The sequence below is a fragment of the Hipposideros armiger genome, unplaced genomic scaffold (genome assembly GCF_001890085.2).
Source record: "Hipposideros armiger isolate ML-2016 unplaced genomic scaffold, ASM189008v1 scaffold_1000, whole genome shotgun sequence".
Taxonomy (NCBI): domain Eukaryota; kingdom Metazoa; phylum Chordata; class Mammalia; order Chiroptera; family Hipposideridae; genus Hipposideros; species Hipposideros armiger.
This window is the reverse complement of record NW_017732350.1, coordinates 269,829-284,717: the sequence shown is the minus strand read 5'-3', so window position 1 is coordinate 284,717 and position 14,889 is coordinate 269,829. Positions and strand designations below refer to the sequence as shown.

General features: G+C 43.6%; 1 protein-coding gene across 5 annotated transcripts in view; it reads right to left on the bottom strand.

The window, feature by feature from the left end:
* Positions 1-14,042, bottom strand: part of SYK (spleen associated tyrosine kinase) — an 89,647-nt gene extending 75,605 nt beyond the window's left edge. Inside the window, exons 1-2 of one of the 5 annotated variants that reach the window (XM_019631452.1) lie at positions 12,940-14,041; positions 8,333-8,448 (exon numbers count right to left, since the gene is read on the bottom strand). The gene's annotated coding sequence lies outside the window, so the exon portion shown is untranslated. Of the gene's footprint in view, positions 1-8,332; positions 8,449-12,939 lie in introns of all 5 variants that reach the window. The other 4 variants (XM_019631454.1, XM_019631457.1, XM_019631453.1 and 1 more) reach the window with 4 other exon arrangements.
* Between the last annotated feature and the right edge of the window lie 847 nt (positions 14,043-14,889).

Sequence of the window (14,889 nt, the reverse complement as noted above, 5' to 3'; positions counted from 1 at the left end):
AATTCCTTGGTGCTGCCATCACTGACCATAGTCAGGTCCCCTGAAGGAAACAGGAGGCACCCAGTGTCTACACGTGGACAAGTGGCAAGCATTGTGATGCAATCACCACGCCAGTGGCATTAGGCTAGGAAAGGTGGGAGGAGGTAACAGCCTCTGTCCCTCCCTGACTCCCCACACACAGGAAGGACTGTGTGTGGCTCAGCTACACCGTGGTGCTCTGGGTCTGTCCCGCAGGCTTGGCTGCAGTGACCGAAATGCTTGCTCTACTCTGCCCTTCACAGAGCCACTAGCCACGTGGGGCTACTGCCCTCAAAATGTGGCCAGTGGGACTGAGAACTGATTGAATTTTAAATGTTATTTAATTTTAAGTACTTGAATGTCAATAGCCGCACGTGGCTGGTGGTGACTTACTGAACAGCACAGTGCTAGATCCTTGGCAGGGAAGCTGGGGAAAGGCCTTCTGTCCTCACCTGGGCCAGGTGTCACAGGTGGAGTGGCACACAGCGCCTCCTGGGACCACATGATGAGGATGCAGCTGGACAAAGAGGGGCTTTCCACATTCACCCCGAAGACCAGGCTGTGTGGCCCAGACACCTTTCTCTCCCAGACGTTTTTCCTACTTGGGGCAAATGTGGAAGTTCTAGGTTTTCTTTTTACTATGGAGAGACACATTTTACTCCAAATATCTAGTTTATTGTATCCAAATCACATCTGATCTATTGAAATTTAATGAAGGAACTTTAAGGGCCAACATGTGCGAAGGTGCCACTCTGGGAGCACAGAGCACACAAAATGTCTACAGCATGATCTCCATCTGGATGTTTTGACAGTGCATGACCAGGGCCAAACAATGTCACAAAATGTTTTAGTGCCTCAGAGTAAGGGTGACACCATGACCCCCTGGGAGGGGGTATCCTGGTCCAATGTCTGCAGACAGGAGACAACTGAGGAAAACTCACTCCCCAAGTATTTTTTGTTAAAACCCAGCAGTGTTTCCAAATGCATCATTAGGGAACAGACTTGCTTCAAAGTCAAGTGACACTCTTGGGTAAGAGCCACTCTGTTTCTGTGACCCTTTCACTAAGTCTTCTAAAATCATTTTGCCTCTAAATCATTTTTTGAATCCCTGTGTAAGCAGAGGTTACTTAGCACCTTGATTTCTTGCAGCCAATCATAGCCATCTTGCAGGGGCCTCTTTGCTCTGTGTGTTGTGCAGCGTGCCTCTGAGCTCCACAACCACACAGGGGCAGGCATTTGTACCCTCATTTTGCAAGTGAGGCCACCAGAGCCTATGCAGCTTCAACAAATGATGGAATCCAGAGCCGTGGCCTGGTCTGCATCTGCCAACCATGCTGCTCCCACCCCCAGAGAGGGGCGTTAGAGCCACTTCTCAGAATTGGACATTTACTGGTCAAATCCATGGTCCTAGGTGCATGAATGTGCCCTGGGGCTAACTATGTGAGGGCTGCACAGTGTTCCCACATATCTTTGTGGATTGACAGAGTCAGGGCCAGGAAGGACAAAGCCGCAGAGCATCCCAAAATGGCCCTCAGGTCAACATCTGTTGCAGCCCTTGAGGCCCAGAAGCCGAGCCACACACACCAAGAAACCATTGCTGAGCTCTCAGCCCAGAGCAAGGCTGTTCATGTCCTCCTTATGAGAAAAAAAAAAACATCCCACATGAAACAGATAGAAACTGTCTGGTAGAAAATAAGTACAGTGAATTTGGAATAATGCCAAACACTAAAGATGGAAACCATTCAAATTATCTTGTGCAGAAAAAGTTACACGTGGATGTTTCTATCAGAGCAGTATGCACATTCTTTCTCTGAGAGTCATTTTATGTTCATTCATCTTCTCCAGGTCTCACGGCATGTGAACACATGGCCAGTCTCACTCAGCCCTCTTCCTCAGAAACTTCCACCGACCTCAAGAATACAAGTTCCCAAGGAAAAGGGTCTACAAATAAAAACATGCGAGTTCTCTCTCTCTCAATCTCTCCCTCTCCCTCTCCCCCTCCCCCCCCCCCCCCCCCCACCACACAAAATGCCACACCACTCTAACATCTAATACATCTGGAGTCTTTGCAATTAAAGGCACGCACAGCTGCCACTATACCCAGCAAACCAATAAATTCAAATTTGGTAGAACTTTTGTTAGGCTTTAAAGATAAGCTTGTAAGCTATAAAATGCTGCTAACTAGTTCTAAACCAGTGGTTCTCAACCTTGGCAGCTGCAATTGGTGGGAGAGGTTGTGGGATGCCCTAATGATCCAAGTCCAGAGGCAGGCTATGTGCCAGACCACATCAGGATCTTGGGAGGCGGCTTGAGCAACAGTGGGTGAGATAAGCGCGGGTGATGGCTGTGTGCAGGCAAGCTGGAGAAACTTGACTGCACAGCTCTGAGCAAGCCACCTGCCTTCTCTAAGCCTAACTCCTCGCCTGGAGACAGAACGGTCCCAACAGCCATGATAGAGGCTTTGTTCTGAATTAGTTCTCTTCCTGATCTCATCCTATTCACTCCCCCAGCCCCAAGCAAACCTTATATTACTATGAGCACAGCAAACTTGTGTGTGCAGGGTAAAAATGTATATTTCACCTTTTTCTCCAAACAGATCCTACTATCCTTCCCAGATAACTATTGCTCAGTTTGGCCTTTGCTTCTAGACTGCTCCGCATATTCTCTCTCCCCTCCCCTCCCGTGTCCCCTCCCTTCTCCTCTCTTCTTCTCCCTCCATCACACCACACACACACCTGTATACACTGACTTGCACCTACAGAGTAAATAACAATCCAATGTAGCCTACATCATTAAGTGCATGTATGCGCTTAAAAAATATATTACATCTTGCTTTTTAACTGAACATGATTTGGGGATCTTTATATTTTTATCTACAAAGACTCTGTACTTTTAAAAAACCACATGGATTCCAATGCATGGATACACTATAGTTTATTTAACAGTCCCCGTATTAGTATGTATTTCTCCTTCCTTCCTTCCTTTTTATTTTTTTCTTTGCTATTACAAAATAAAATGTTGCAATGAGTTACTGTATGCATATATTTCTCCACTTTTATCAATTTATATGTGTAATAAGTTCGTAAGAGTGAAACTGTTGAGTTGAAGCACATGTACGTTTTAAATTTCAGAAGATTTTGCGCAAGGGCCGTGCCAGCACCCACCTGTGGGCGTGTCCTTTGTCCCCACACCTTGTCACACAAACTCTTAAACTGCAGAGCAGCAGCACATATTCATGCACTTTGTGTTCATCTGCAGTTTTCACTGCTTGTTAGTGTCCTTGATTTATTGTTTTGTTGGACTATGTTTATTTTTCTTACTGGTGTGAAAGAACTCACTGCATATTAAAGTCTATTGGGACTTTACCATAGGCACTGAAAATAAATATATCTTACAGGTTTTTTTCCCCCACTTATTTATATATACATTTCATTTGTATGGGGACTTGCCTAAAATTTTAGGAAATAATAGTCATCATTCTTTTTCTATTATGGTTTCATATTTTCTATCCTATTTAGAAAGGCCTTCTTCACTCCACAACTACTTAAAAACTCACCTAAGTTTTCTTTTAGTACTTCCATGATTTCATTGTTATTCTTTGTCCAATCTAGAACTTATTTTGGTATAAAAAGCAGAGTTTTCTTTTTCCCAAATTATTAGCCAGGTTTCCCAAGACCATTAATTAATAACCTACGCTCCCTTCCCTGACTGATGGAAAACGCCGTCTTTGCCTTGCACTCATTTTCCATGTGCACACTGGGTCTCTTGGTCCACTATCCATTGTATCCCCCATCTCCCTTTTTCCATTTTTTCTCTGGGTCTTTTCAGAAGCTCCTCTAGAATTTTTTTTTGTCAATCTAAAGTGGAAAGTGTATCTCAAGCATGTTAACTTGCTTAGTTTTGTTTGATGTTTACATGCACAATGTTCCATAACCATCTGTACATGATGTTCCCTTCAGCGGGCTCAGACCTCACCCCATCACACACAGCAAGGCCACCATAAGGAGGCCAGACTCCATTGAACCACTTGTCATGGCTGGAGTCATCATGTCCCCCAAATTCATTGTTGGAGTCCTAACCCCAGTATCTCAGAATGGGACTTTATTTGGAAATAGGGCCTTTATAGATGTGATTAAATTAAAATGATGTTATTAGGGTGGGCCCTAATATGACTGTTGTCCATCCTTATAAAAAGGAGAAATTAGGACACTGACAGCCACAGAGAGAAGACAATGTGAAGATACAGGGAGAAGATGCTATCCACAAGCCAAAAAGCAGTAAAAAACCAACCCTGCCGACACCTTGATCTCCGAGTTCCAGCCTCCAGAAATGTAAGATGATAAACGTCTGTTGTTTAAGCTGCCCAGGCTGTGGAATTTGTTCCAGTGACCCTCGCAAACTAACACAGTTATGCACCGTATAACGATGTTTCAGTCAATGATGGACTGCATATACGACAGCGGTTCCATAAGATTATAATGCAGCTGGAACATTCCTATCGCCTAGTGACCTCACAGCCATCAAAACATCATAGCACAAGGCATTATTCACGTGTCTGTGGCGGTGCTGGTGGAAACAGACCTACTGCACTGCCAGTCATACAGCACATACGATATGAACAGTGCAAAATACTTGAGGGAGACAATAAACGACTGTTACTGGTGCATACATTGACTATACTGTACTTTTTATCGTTATTTTAGAGTGTACACTTTCTACTTACAAAAACACATTTGCTGTAAAACAGTAGTTGTGTTATGCTGGCAGCAGCCTCACATATCTCGTGTTTATCTCATCTCTTGGCTGCATCACTTCTTCTGTGCGTGATTTAATCTGATGTTGTTTTGTACAGTGACATGTGGCTGAGGGGCAATAGGCTGGACCGTACAGCTTAGATGTGCAGTAGGCTATACCGTCTAGCTTTGTGTAAGTGTACTCTGTGATGTTCACACAACGAAACTGCCTCACAACCCATTTCTCAGAAAATATCCCTGTCGTTAAGTGGCGTAACACTGTGCACCATTCTTCTAGTAGTAGATACACAATTTCCAGAAGAGATAAGCTAGAAAGAACATCTTGCACATATCTTTGCAGACATTGGTGGATCCTTCAGGGAGATTACTCATGACTCTTCTGTCTTCTTCCTAAAATGCATCCTTTCTCCAGTTACCAAGCTGCCTTTCTCTGACTGAACCATTGAAATTCCACCTGCATCACAAGTATTTCCACAATGGAATGGAAATGAATTTGAAATTGTCCTTTCCCCCCTGCTCTATTCCAACCCTGCAGGGCACCTTGTCCTCCCCGTCCCGACACTCCTGACAGTCACGTATGCAGAGAGCAGCACCTCTTCCCTGTGTGGGGACAGCCCCAGATGTGCAGGACAGCTATGCTCACTGTTTGAGGCGTGGTGCATCCTCTTACATGAGCTTCCCACAGTATTCTAGTTCACCCTGGATGGCAAATTTGGAAGTCAGCTTAATCTGTGCTGAAGAGAGATGTGCAAAAGCATTAGAAGTCTTCATATTAACCTCTCATTGACTCAGGATTTCTTGTGCACTTGCTATTGAATTTGCTTAATTTCTCAACACAAAGCTATAAAGATAATGTTTTCTGTAACTAATGGTAAAAGTGAGAAATCAACATGTCAAACTCAGCTTACGGCCTCATGTTGCCTTCTCAGGCTTCCTCGTGTCCACTGATACAACTTTCCATCTTCTCAGCACTAAGCATGACAGCAGATCCTTTTTCTACTCTTTACTAGAGTAGTGGATAAGAATTCTGGTTCTGGATTAGCAATACCTAGGTCTGAGGCCTCAAGTCACAGCAACATCACTTAGTGGTTGGACAAGTCATCTCACCTTCCTGGGTCTCACTGCTTTTCAGCAGGTTGGATTAGATGGTCCCTACATCCCTTCCACCTCTAACATTCCATGCATCCTTAAACATGCTAAGAAATTAATGATTTGAACCGGCAATTTCCTAAAAATCAGTATGGACTTGACAATGCCCATTGCCACCCTCTCCTTGGACACACTTTTTGCCTGAGCTACAGGATGGCTGGCCCAGCTCCCAGAGCAGCAGAGAACAGAGAAGCATCCGCCCCTGCTCTAGTGAGCTTCTCTCCCTCCACCTCACTGTCACTTCCTCCACGCAGCTATGACCATCAGCTGATTGGTGTTGCTAAAAAAAAGTAAAAAATAAAAAAGGAAGTGGTGGACTTCCGCTTCAAGCCTATGCAGCAGCTATAAATGCAAAGAAAGGAAAGAAACAGTATTAAAAACAATAACAGAATATAAACCCATAACCACTCTGGGAAGCAAAGGAAGCATATCACCAGTACACTGGAAACTATCGTGATCCTTGAAAGACGCAAAGCAAGATGGGCTCAAACTGAAGAGGGAAACCACAGCTGAAGTGCAGGCAGAGGAGACAGCTGTGAAGGTGAGAGAAACCTTGGAAATGACAGAGCCCTGGGGTGGAGTGGGGTGAGGCGGGGTAGGAGCAGCCAAGCTCTCTCCAAACCCTCAGCTGTGGGCACCCCAAAGAGCAACAGAAGTCCCTCCGCAAGGAAGCCATTCATTTAGAGAGGCAGGGCTTGGCCAGCTCTGTGAGGAACAGGGAGCTGCTGCACCCACACACTGGTTACTGACTCAGCCTGCCCTGTGCGCATCTCACCCACCTCCTATCTCACAGGGGACAGGCTACGAGAGGGCCACACAACAAATTCAGCCTTAAAAACCTAACTCCTAGGGCACCTCAAAAACAAAGACCAGCCCTGGGTGGGGTAAAATACCTAGAAATAACAAGCACACCATGAAAGCTAACGCCATGAAGGAAAGACACCAAATGAGTAGATGAGCTGCTGCCAAAGACCGGTCAAGGAGCAGGAGGAGAATGTCCAAACCGGAACCAAGTGGAATAAAAAGAACCAACTGTCATAAAAACCAAGAGCCTAATGAATTATTAAAAAGTAAAGAATGAACTACGTTCCTTAGAAATGAACCACCTGCTTGCTAAAACATAAGACTCCACAGGTGGACTGAATAACAGGAGACAGGGCTGATCAGGTTAACCTGATGGCTTCATGAAACACAACACAAAGGGCAAAGAGAGGGAAAGAATGAAAGAAGTCCATTCACCGCAGCTCTGTTTATAACATCAAAAATTAGAGGGAAATGTCTATCAATAAATGGTATTTTCCATTCTATGGAATAAAACACAATGATCACTGCTAGGAAGGGCACCCCCAACCCTGGCATGTTGTTGTTGATGAAAAAAAGAAACTTGCAGAATGATATTGGTATTAAGACACACACACCAAATTGTATCTTCTGAAGATACATACATACCGAGGGTGCCAAAAAAATGTATACGCATAACTTGTATTCATCTTTTGTTATCGGTATATATTGAGCATTACAATTTTAACAGTTTTTTCCTTTCTTAAAATGCGTATACATTTTCTTTGGCACCCTCTATATATACACAGGATGGATGAGTGGAAGAAAATAGCCCCAGCTGCCCTCCCATGGTGGGGTAGGCTGGGGCTGAGGGCGGTGGTCAAGGAGGGTGTTAGTGCTGCCGTATCTAAATTCTCTCTTCACTGATGGATCTGTACTTGTGCATCGTTACACAATTTAACCCTTTTCAAAAAGAAAATGATGTTCTCCCACCTTGGAGGTCAGAGAAACTAACTTCAGAAATGGCATTTACTCATCTGTGACCTGCTTGGGAGTGCTATTATTAGCCTCCACCCAGACACCCAGCACCACTACTGGGAGAGGCCGTGTCAGTTATGTCAGTTCTAACCACAGGCCAGCTACGGGCGGGCACTGCTCTCATGGTCCACTGTGCATCACAATGAAACACTCTTTGATTGTCCCATCTACGCAGACTGAAAGAGGAGCTTAAAAACACAGAATGGAAATTGAACCCTGTGGGACTTCAGACCTCTACTCTCAACCACTGTTGATAAAAATATTCAGTAAATATGCCTTTGAGGCATTATAGCAATCAAATGATTAAAATATTCTTAGCATTTAGGATAAAATTAACCAGTGTTCTACTTCAACTCATGCAAAGCCTCAGGATCTTGTAAAGGGGCAGCAGGAGGTCACCCAGTGTTTCCGAAAGCAGACTTTAGGAGCTCCTTTTCCCAAGGTGCTCCAAGAACCACTTCCCATGGCCATGGACGTGTGGGAAAACAGGCTGACAAAGCCCTTCCACACACATCGCCTGCACAGAGGTTCTGAAGAATCCCACTGCTTACTCCCTGCTTTTGCAACTTTATTCCATCCAGCACATCACTTACTTGAGCAAGGAAAGCTCCCCTGGAATACCATTTAAAATTGCACCGCACTCGCTCCAGGAATCAAGGGCACCCAGGCCAGCCATCTGATGAAAGTCCTGGACTCGGACCAAACATTCCTGGGAAAGTACATGTTCCCATCAATCAGCTCATAAAACATCAGTGTCACATCAAACACACAGGTGACACTGAGACTGATTTTAAGTGAAGATGTTAGCTGCTAAACTGGAGTTAAAAATAATCTTTCACTAAGTATGATTCAGAATATGTCCTGTTGGAAAAAATTACAAAGGTTCTATGCTACAAATAAATAAATAACCCTAGAAATAACAAGTTTGGGGAAGTGTTTTCAACAATTATGACAATGGGTTTATAATAAATAAAATGTACGTGAATGTTAGTAAGAGGCATGCTAAGACCCCAAAGCGTAAAACAAAAGGTCAATTTGTAGGAAATGTATTTACTCAAACAATTCCCAAAAATATGCTTCAGTTATTACTATAGTATCTGTGTAGCGAGACTAAAGAGAAACTGTCAGACTGGAGCGAGAAGACACAGGGTTCCCGAAACAAAGAAAGAAAAGTGGAACTGATAGATTGTGTGGTATATTTGACTCTGTGGGAAATTTAGTCAATAAGGGTTTTAGCTTAGTGTCAGAGAGTCAGGGAGAAAATTATAACAGGTACAGGGCCCAATGAGAAAACCCAACACCAGAACAAGGGTTTACCCCAGGAAAAACAGTAAGGGGTCCAGGAAAGAAATTGGAACTGTATTATACACTTTGATTTGACAGCAAATATCATCATAATAAATACCAAATAGCACCTTACTCCCAAATTATCCTGGGTGGTGGGGAGAATAGGGCAGCCAAGTGCTCATTTCTCAGAGTAGGAAGTCAGCAGGCACTGTCTAAATCGAATCGCCCAAAACATAAGTAAATAAGCACATTGTAAGAAAATAAAGGGCGAGAATTCTAGGAAAAATAGCTATAAAAATATAAAATGGTTGCTTTAAGGGAAATGTCATAGAGGATGGAAAAGTATTGTCATAAAATTAAATAAAAAAGAAAAATGAACTCTGGACATTCCAAAACATTTCCATGACAACTCAACAGAAATGACAGATTTAATAAATGATCGAACTGGCCAACACAGAATAAAGATTTATCAATTAAGACAAACAGATGAAGTGAGAAACTCATCTGTTGCACATTCAAACGCTCTTTGTAGCCATGCAAAGTATAACTAAACAAACCAATACTTAAACTGTGGCTTTTCCTGAAACGCTGCTGCCCTAAGGGCCTCTTCCATCCTTCCACCTTCCCCAGTGACCCACCCAGGAACTGGGCCTTCCTTACCCTCACATCAGCCTGCATTCCCCATAGGTCCTGCTGCCTGCTCAGCTTCCTCAGACCACGGCCTCTCATGCTCAGCATGCCCATATGGAAGAGCAGCACCCTCCTGCGTCTGTGCTCCCCGCTCCCCTCCGGTGCTCCAGCACAGAAGTGAGGGGTGCTGCCACCAGCTTCAGAAGCAGGCTCCAGTGTCAGAGCTAGCTGGCTACCCCAGAAGAGAGGACGGTGCTCACCAGATACTGCCCATCATGCTCATATAAGCTTTCAGTACACTCTCCATAGTCATAGCGGCATCACCAGTATTCTAACTCGTTTCTACCTTCCTCCTCCTCTCATCATCAGCCTTTGGCAGCCTCCAGAAATAAATACATGGTTTTTTCCAAGAAATAAAACAATCAAGAGGGAGTTATTTTTTATTTATTAAATCTGCTGTAACATAAACTAAATGTTCTTTCTATTGGTATCTATAGACTTGACTAAATTTGATTATACTTAAGATTCCAATTCAACCACCTTTCAAGATTCATACAACAAAACTTACCTAATTAATTCTTAAGGTCAAAAAAAAAATTCGAAATGATGTCAAATAACTTTGTCAGACAAACTTACAAGCTAATAGAAAATTTCCCTGGTAACGTAGTATCAAAATGGATGAATTTTTCCTTTAAAATTTAGTCAGCCTATTTTTTTTTCAATCGTCCCACAATTCCTCAGTTGAAAAATTTAAAAAAAAACTTCTTTTCCAACTGAAAAGGAACAAACCTGTTCAAATCAAAGTAGAAGAATATGATGATAGGACATAATTAATTCAGGGAATTTAATTCCGATCTCTCTTTAAGATTCTGCCTTTTGATTTCAATGGCTTTTAAAGAAAAAAAAAGTTCAGTATATAGACATTTAAAAAATTCTCCCCCAAAGCCTAAATTCCTAAATTTTTTTTCTACTCATTTACAGCTAAACCAATCTAGAAGTGGAAGAAAATGTTAAAACTTGCAAACAAGGGGCAAGAGAGAGCGGGTGAGTTACTTGGGGGAAAAAATCTATTACAGTGAGAGCTGAGAAAGCAAAAATTAGTTCAGATTGTAAGTGTCCTATCATCCCTTAGGCACAGACAACACAGCCAACTGCACAGTGATCAGAAGACAATATTTCTTCCAAGCACATACTGCAGCTGGAAATGGTGACAATACCCTTTCCTTGAATAACCACTGGGTTCTTGCTCTACAATCCTAGACTGTCAGGAAATCTGCTGTTTGGAAGCACATCAGTAAGGATGAAACAGCCTATTATTACTTGCAGGATTTATATTTCGATGGTTATCACTGAAAATTAAGTGAAATCCTGCTATTTCAGACTCCCTGACAAGAGGGGAATTGCCCACCTAATTACTGGAAAGTTTGAGTTATTGGGCAATAGAAAAGCAATGTGTTTTCAAAAGCAAACAGTAGCTCGATGGAGTCTCACACAGACTCAGTCCTTGAGCCCGACTCCAAAATGCTCTGAAAAACAGGGTTTGGGGGTAAGATTTAGGGACCCTCATTTAGTGACAATGCCTGCCCTAAACTGATACACAGCTAATTACAGTCTTTATTTATTCCACCTAGTGAGGCTATTCACTAGGTGCCCAGTGCACAAATATTAACGTGTGGCATTATAGGAGGCTATATCGGAGTGGTACCTACATACGGTGTCAGTGTGCATGCATACCTGTTTAAATTCTGACAAATGTCTTTCTCAAAGCTAAAATTCTAACTGAATTCTAAATTGTGAAAAATCCTGAATTCCAAAACATATCCTGAATTCCAAAACACAAGGGTTTTAAGTGATCACAGATATGCAATGTGCTGCATAAGTGATGTCCTACTAAGAAGTCTGGGTTAAAAACAGAGAAATCAGACCTGCACTTAGAACATTAACTATGAGCTGAAGGAATGCTAAGGTGAGCTGTTTCTGAAGTGCAAACCTAGCAATAAAATTATCTTCCTGCCAATTTCATCCCTCAGGAAGGGCAAGGACCTAAAGTGTGCACCTCATTTTCATCCTGGCTTAAAACGTTAAAAACATTCTAGTTAACACTATAAAATCCTACATACCTAAGCACTACACACAGAGAATACAAATCAATTTCTATTTTACTGCAAAAGTTCTCTAAATACATCAAAAGTATGATGTAGATAGAACAAAATGACTCAATAAAATAATTTTAACTGACAAAATTTCTCACTTAAAACACCTAATACTTTACAAGTATTTAAACCTTTTAGTTCAAATACAAATACATATATCCATGCACTATCCAGACTTTTGGGAGGGAGGGGCATTAATGAATTTAATTGTGCTTAATTGAAATCCTGCCTGTGAAATAGCAATGAATTTTTCCTTACTAAAGCAAAGAAATCAGATCCTAGAGTCAATTCCATTTCTTTTGGAAATTCTCCATCATCACAATTTATTATTATTATTATTATTATTATTAAGATTCAAATGTAGAACAGACATCTCCAACTCTTTTAACTACATGCTGAAATGCTCTGAGGGTTTAAGAGAAAGAATTCCTCCAGCCAACAGTTCTACTTGAGTTCAATGAAATCTTTGGCGAGTCAGGCAAGCTCGCTAAAATAATCAGCAACATAGTTTTCAAATTTAGAAAGATTTAAACTCTTAACTTCTCCGACGATTGTCTTTCTAATTCTTCAACATTCAAACAAACCAAAAAATGAACTGCCTTTGTATAGTTATTTAGATGGGTTTAATATTTTAAACCATATTGACAAAAAAAATTTAACTTAAATTTACATTTTACTACAAAAACTATCCCGCTCTCCAAGTCATTCATTGGCTAATTAAGCTGCTTTCGCATGAAAACGTGTCGTAAAAGGAGCAATCTTGCTAAACGTTACTAGTAGTTAAGAAAGTTTCATGTGTTTATGCAACTGCTCTTTGTTTCTGTAGTATACGAAATATATATATATATAACCTCTGCAGGCACATGAACATTTGTACATTGAGTCACTTGGATAAATACAGTGGAATTTTCCAGTGCATTCATGTAAATGTAAATGGCCAAACGAGAATATCTTCTTTCGGAGTTCCCGGTGCCTGTTTCCCAGGACCCGCCGCTTCCACACTGTCGGCGCTGCCTGAGCCCCTGGGGTCTGGGGGCTCCGCACTGATCCCCCGGCCCAGGCCTGGCACCCAGTACAGGAGTCGGGCCCCGAGAGGCTCTAGACGTAGGCGAAAAGCCGGCACCACCTACCTGCCTCTATTCGAAGGATCTCATCAATGTCCCCTCCTTTTTCAAAGGCCGACGGCCCCAAGCGTCCCGGCCCCGCAGAGCCTGGACACCTAGAAAGCCCGCTTCTCCGCTTGCCGCTTCCCCAGCCCCAAGGCGCCCGGGGCTCCGCGTCCCTGTGGGCCGAGCGGAAAGAGCGCGCGCCACACCTACCTGCGCAGGTAAGGCGAGGGCGGGGTGGCTTGGGGTCGAAGAGCGGGGAGCCGGGCGCGGGGCCGTCGAGGAGCAGAGCCGCCGCCGGCTCCTCCTCGCTCCTCCCGCCGCCGTAGTCGCCTCAGCCGCCCAGCGCACGGCGCTTCCTCATTTTGGGCAACTTCCTTAACGCGCCCAGGCAAGCCCGGCACTTCCTCCCGGCCGCCGCCCCAGCGCCCCGTGCGCCCCCAACGCCGCGCGCGCCCCCAGCGCCGAATGCGCCCAGAGAACCCGGGGCAGGGCAGCGGCGGCCGGAGCGCGCGGGAGCCGGGCGCGGGGCGAGCCTGGGAGGCCGGAGGGGAGGAGGAGAGCAGCCGGGTAAGCGCTCCCCACGCCTCCCAGGCACAGAAGCCCTGGGACAGGGGCCTTCGTATACCAAGAGGAGCGCTGCCAACAACAGGAACCCCTCCCCCTGTCGCCTTAAGGACGACAGGCTGTCGGGGCACACCCATTTCCCCGTGTAATTTCTCAGGAAGAGAATCTTTCTTCCTGTGCGGTGTATTCCCAGTCATCAACCCAAGACACCCCTGCTGACCGGTGACCAGGTGACCCTGGAATTCCGCCAGGTGACCTTCTGCCTTAGGTGAACGCCGGACTTCATGGCGCACACAGCCTGTCCATCGCAGCAGGTTTTCTGATGGCTTTAATTATTACGAAGTTCTTGACAGTGAGTTTAACTTCCTTCTACCTACAGCGGCCTGCTGTCTGCAGCTAAATAAATTAAGTGTAATTCTTTTCTGTAGTCCTTAAAATGGTTTAAAACACCTGCCTGATTCCCCTTCCCCATCATCTCTCTGCCCCCCTTTTCTTTGTCTGTTGGACAGCCCTCTTTAAAATGTTCCCCTGAAAGTTTCCAGTCCCTCACAATCTTGGTAACACTGTTTCGAAAAGCTGTACCCTGAGCCAAAACACAATAACTAAAACAAAATATTTAGTGTGCTAGATTATAATTGCCATGGAGAAAAATAAAGTGATAGGGAGTGTTTACATTCGATTGGAGCCCCTCAGACTTTCCACTTGGTCATTCTCTTCCAGTCATTTTGCTATTTAATTTTTAACCCAACGGAATGGTTTTTATTATATTTGTTAACCACTGGTCTTATTTTTGTTTCAAAGAGCGAACGAAATAGCCAGCCGTTGTTCTCTAAAAGGGTGGAGGCTGCAGGAGTTTTTTAGAGTTGGCGATGTTGCTGAAAACCAGGGGACCTGCCTTGCGTTTCCAGAAATTACATGTTTCCTTAGGGGCTGCTAATGGCGGTGAGGTAGATGATGTTCTAGATTCATCTGCACGCCACCCTTTAGCACTGCTGCGGTCCTTCCCACCTTTAAGTCATCTTTAAAAAGTTAGTGTGTTTGTAATGATTTTTTTAATGTTAAAATTATCACACAAATACATACCTAGAAAAAAATCTTCCTGAAACTCAATGAATATCTCCTAGCTTTTCTTTGTTTCCCCCATGTGCTGACTTTGCTTTTTATCTTTTCACTGTGATAAATCGTAGCTGTGATTGTATGCTGAGTCCTGGAAGCCCTCCTAGCAAAACCCGCATCAGGATGATCTCAGGGACACCCCGCGCAATCACTTTTTAAAGTTGATTCCCTGTAGAGTCTTAATTTTTTTAAATTTCTTTAAAAATAGTAGGTTTTTTCTGTTGTTGTGTTAATTCCACCACATGAAGTCTTGCATGTCTGCTTGTGTTGACTGAGTGTTTCTGTTGTTCT